Genomic DNA, 5432 nt, shown 5'->3' with positions numbered 1-5432 from the left:
GGCTTAGGAGGACTGGCACAAGGCACCAGCACCAGCAACTTCACTTTTTACACACACTGTTTTATACTAAGCTGTGGCTGGTCATGCTTCATAGATCACTGCTAGGGCTTGGCCTATCATAGGGAAGTAGCAGATCGTTACAAGCTGGGCAAGACTGGGCAAGCTTTGTCTAGATCCATCTATGTATGACAGTTGCTATGACAAAAGTCTGCTTGCCTAGATCACAAGAACTGGGGTGCAAGCCAAGTTCATGTCCTTTACATGACTTGGAGTGGGGTCAGGCCTTTCCTGGACCCTCACTGTCTCTTACATCTCCCCCTTCTTCGTGTCTTAGGCGAAGTTCGTGTACAGGGGTTTGCAAGGATTGGAGGCTTCCTCCAATGGCTTGGATGCAGACTGGAAGTAGACAAAGCAGAATGGTTATGCATATAAGTAGCATAATCCCGGAACCCAATCACGAGGTCCACCGGGTAGAAGAAAACCAACTTTCAGTCTCACTAAAATCTTAGCTGCTACCCCCACAGGCGGAAGCCAAGGTCCCTTTGCACTTATCATAGCCTGAATTTCCTTTAAAGTTATATAATCAATCGTTGTTGCTAAGTGCAGTTACTAAAACATAAGTGAATTATATAAAACCGTAATTAATCAATAATGCCCTCTTACCAAGGTACTTATTAATCAACTTTGCCCCATTGCTCTAGCTACTAATATAAACTTGCCCGTTTCCCAGTTAGAGGCGAGGTTGTGTAATCCACTATCTACTTGTTGGGCTGTAAGGATAGAGGTTTTTAAAGCAAATCCTGATGCGACAGCAGAAGAAATAATTACCATAGTAAATACAATAAAAGCTATTAAGGAACATACAGAGGAACAGTGGGTACATTCCAGGTGAGAGTCTGGTTAAACAATGCTTGAAAATGAGAGTCCCCCAAATGTCCCTTAGGCCTCACCCAAGTCCCTTGAATATAGTCCAAGTCATTGGTAGTCCAAGGCGGATCAGGATCAGTCCAAGTCTGCAGAGTGAAGGTTGGTGGATCAATCACATGAGTCCAGTGAACTGCAGCCGAAGTCACTGGCAAAAGTCCAGTTAAGGTAATTAAAGCCGAAGTCAATCCCCGGGAAGAGTTCCGAGTGAATGCTTTGAGCTTCCGCATCCAGCCTCTTCAAAGAGCCCCAGGCGAGGAGGGGCCATCTCCGTCCGAAGGGTCTGCAGACGACGCCTCCGCTGGAGCGTGTCCTGAAGGTTTATGGCTTCTCATCCTCTTCCTCAGAGATCCGATCGCAAACTCGGTCATTGGGGTCTGCATCTGGAACTTAAACACAAGTATACCCTCTTCCCCAAGTTAGCAACGCCACCGGGCCTTTCCAAAAGGACTCCTGATCCCGGTACATTACTTTAGAATTAGGCTTATGTTCTTGAGGAACAAAGTGTTTTTCAGCAGCTATTTCCCCATGCTGCTGATTTTAAAAAATTTAAATAGTGAATGTTGTAATATTTGGTGAGGAGAGTACGGACCCCCTAGCTCCCCCTTCTTTGTTTTTTGGATTTGATTTTTCAGGGAACGATGTGCCCTTTCAACTATGCTTTGTCCTGGGGGATTATAGGGGACTCCAGGAATATGAGTGAAGAATTTACTTTACTAGGATTTAATTGCTTATAAAGATACTGCCTTTTTGTGGTAGGTATTTTTATTAATAAAGTTAGTAAATTTAGTAAAGTTTTATGTCTGATTTATGAGGTGTAAATACTGCCTATCTCTAGCCTAATTTAAAATGTAGTAGCGGGGAGCTTTTGTTATTTTAAATTATATCCCAAAATTCTATTGCTGTATTTTAAGAAATTTTAAGTAAAATAACTTGTTTTGCCCTTTCTTAGAGAAAAAACTTAAAATATATATTTATTAATTTTTATTTGATAAAGCTTTTCTATGTGATTTAGAGAATAAACTTTTGAAAACATTTTAGGGTCCGTGAAATGTCCTAAAGTTATTCCTTGGCTATAGTTTTGAAATCTAACTTGAAAGACTATTAAATATATATGTGTATATATGATTTAAAGATTATATATTTTTTATAATTATTAAGAGATATTAATTATTACATTTGGCTTACTGGCCTGTACTATTTGATTAATTTCCTTTTAATATTTCTCTTCTTCTTCTTATAATTCCTTATTCTTAGAAACTTCAATCTTTTACAGCTAGTATTTCTTAGATTATTAAGAGCAGGTGCTTCCTTCCTTATGCGATTTTTAATATTTCTCTCCTTTTTTTCTGGCTTAAGAGGTGGTTGATTATGGTCATGCCTGGGATCTGAACAATCCCGTATTAAATTCCATAAGGAAAATGCATCAACCGGTGTCTTACTTGGCCCAAGGGCTTTATAATGATTGCGCATTTGTTTTCCAATTTTCTGCCATGTTTCTAAGTTAACGGTTCCTTCCTCAGGGAACCATGGGCAGACTTCCTGCACAAAATTTAAAAAACGCTCTAGCTGTGAAGTTGTTACACGAGCCCCCCTTGCCTGCAGCATGTTCTTTAACATCTGCGCATACAGAGAGTGCTCTTTGGTCTCTAATTGCCCCATGTTTTACTCCTAATTAATACAAATGACCCAAAACTTGATTGATTGATTGATTGACTCAGCTGACTGTGACTCCGGGGTCCTCACGAAGCCCATCTTCAAGTCTCTGTTCGGGCACCAATTGTTGAGGCCCGCTCCCAAGGGGTCCTGCAGGGTAAAGGTGGCGTGGGATGAAAGCACCAGAGACCAGGGCTTAGGAGGACTGGCACACGGTACCAGCACCAGCAACTTTACTTTTTACACACACTGTTTTATACTAAGCTGTGGCTGGTCACGCTTCATAGATCACTGCTAGGGCTTGGCCTATCATAGGGAAGTAGCAGGTCGTTACAAGCTGGGCAAGACTGGGCAAGCTTTGTCTAGATCAGCCGTGGGCAAGCTATGGCCCGCGGGCTGGATCTGGCCCGTTTGAAATGAATAAAACTAAAAAAAAAAAAAAAAAGACCGTACCCTTTTATGTAATGATGTTTACTTTGAATTTATATTAGTTCACACAAACACTCCATCCATGCTTTTGTTCCGGCCCTCTGGTCCAGTTTAAGAACCCATTGTGGCCCTCGAGTCAAAAAGTTTGCCCACCCCTGGTCTAGATCCATCTATGTATGACAGTTGCTATGACAAAAGTCTGCTTGCCTAGATCACAAGAACTGGGGTGCAAGCCAAGTTCGTGTCCTTTACAAGACTTGGAGTGGGGTCAGGCCTTTCCTGGATCCTCACTGTCTCTTACACCAGCCCACCGGCAGCTTCCACAGGTCAGAGTAGCTAGAGGAGGCAAAGGGGAGTGTCCCCACTGGGTGGTCACCCAGGACAGCGGGGAGCCACCCCGAAGACAGGCAGCTGGGGCTTGGGCGTGGTCCGCCAGCTACAGAGCAGAGAAGGTCAAAGCCATCTGTTACCAGCCGGGTTGGCCTGAGGGTCACAGGAGCCAGGAAGGAGCGGCCTCTTGGGTGAAGGCATCTGTCACATGGTCCTGGGTGCAGGTGGTCAGTTGTCCATTCCAGCCTCCCCTGTCCCTTGTCTTCAGAGCACCCCATGTCTGCACCACCATTTATTCAGCTGTCCTCTGGGCCACCACCCCACCCCACTCAGCCCCCTGCTACTTAGGGCACCCAAGTCCCTTAGATGCAGCTCACCTGGTCCCTCCCCACCTCAGAGGCCCTGCCCGGCGGCCTGGCGAGCTGGTGTGAGGGCAGGTCGTGCTACCCCCTCTGCCTGTGCACTTGGAGGGGGGCTGTTGCCAATTAAATGTTCCTGAGGAAGCTCAGTGGTGCTGCGCTGTGGTCTGGTGACCAGTGTCTCCGCCTTCGATTCATCCTGAGGCCAAGCTCTCCACACCTGTGTGGCCAGTGCTCCCACTATGCAGATGGGCAGTGAGGCCCAGCCCAGCACTCGCGGCTCCACTCCCTCAGCCTTTGGGACTGGGGCCTGGCCTGCGGGCTCACCCCTGCCACAGCGGGCTGTTCAGCATTCGGCACGGCACCTGCTCTCCTCGCCACCCCATCTTAAATCTATCCCCTTTCTGAAGAAAACTGGGTCCCAGCCAGCTGCCTGGCCCCACTGGTGCCCAGACACTAGGCTGTGTGCTACCTTTGCACGGGGGTCTGTCTTCTGAACACTGCTGGGTGCCAGGCGCCTTACACAGCGTATCACAACAGCCTGATGCCAGGTGAGGAAACACCTGAGAGGGAGCCAGGCTGCTCAAGGCCACACAGCAGGGAGGGTGCGGGACTCCCGAGGCCCCGCATGCCCTCCAGTAATGGGGCCACCGGGGGCAGGGCTGGCGGGTGCAGACAAACCCGTGGGGTCCCCCTTGCAGCAGTCCCCGGTGAAGTCAGCCAACACCTGCCTTGACTACACGCCCTCCCTCCTAGACACCGGCCTTGACCGTGTCCCTGGACAGAGAACTAGCAGTGTTCTTGCCGGGACTGTCCTATTACCAGAACCCGTAGGTGGACCGTCCTGTCCTGGCCTGCGGGTCATACTGACCAAGTGTTTGCTTACCTCTGCGCTCAGTGCAGGACGCCCTTCCCCCTCCTCTGCCTGGCTAACTCCACGTCTGACACCAGTTCCTCCAGGAGGCTCTCCTTGCCTGCTCACCAGGCTGCTTTTAGGTGTCTCTTGCTCAGCTCCCCACTAACTGCGCCGTCAGTGTCAGGCTGCACTTGAAATGTCAGAGGGGAGAGGAAAGGTGGTCACCCAGGGCCCCTCAGCCGTGTCCTGGCCCGTGCAGGGGTGGCTGGCATAACTGTCACTCGGGGAGAGCTGGCCCGTCTGAGGCTGCAGGCGCCGGAGGCCTGTGCCAGGAGCCTCGCTCTCTCTCTGGCTCTGAAGCGCTGTCCTGGACACGTGCTCCCTCTGGCCGCGCAGCCACTGTCCCCTCCTCAGCTGTCCACTGCCGTGCAGGAGGCTCCCTGTGCTTGTCCCTCAGGTGCAGCTCAGCTGGTCTCCCCACAACACGGCACTGAGACGCATGGAGGTGAGGGGACACCGACAGTCAGAGCTCCCCTGGAAGCAGTCCTTGCCCACCAGGGGCCAGAACCACCCTGTCACCCAGACACCTGCTGGGCTGGCCACCTCGTCTATCCTGATCCTGGGGTCTCTTGGGGAACTTTAAGGACGCACAGGTTTTAGCAAAAGGAAGTCGGGACAGGCTGCTTTGTAACAAACTTACTGTGTGGCCTTGGACGAGTCACATTCTCCTTGTCTATGCCTCCGTTTTGCCACCTCACAAAATGGTTGGCGGCACCTCTCACCAGGTGTTACCAGACAGCCCCTGAGTCCGTGGGAGGGGCTGTCCCCAACCTCGATCCTCGTCTTCTCATATAAATGAATTTATAAGAGATCTTGAC

This window comes from Myotis myotis, unplaced genomic scaffold (genome assembly GCF_014108235.1).
Source record: "Myotis myotis isolate mMyoMyo1 unplaced genomic scaffold, mMyoMyo1.p scaffold_m19_p_1, whole genome shotgun sequence".
NCBI lineage: Eukaryota > Metazoa > Chordata > Mammalia > Chiroptera > Vespertilionidae > Myotis > Myotis myotis.
This window is presented reverse-complemented; position numbering follows the sequence as displayed.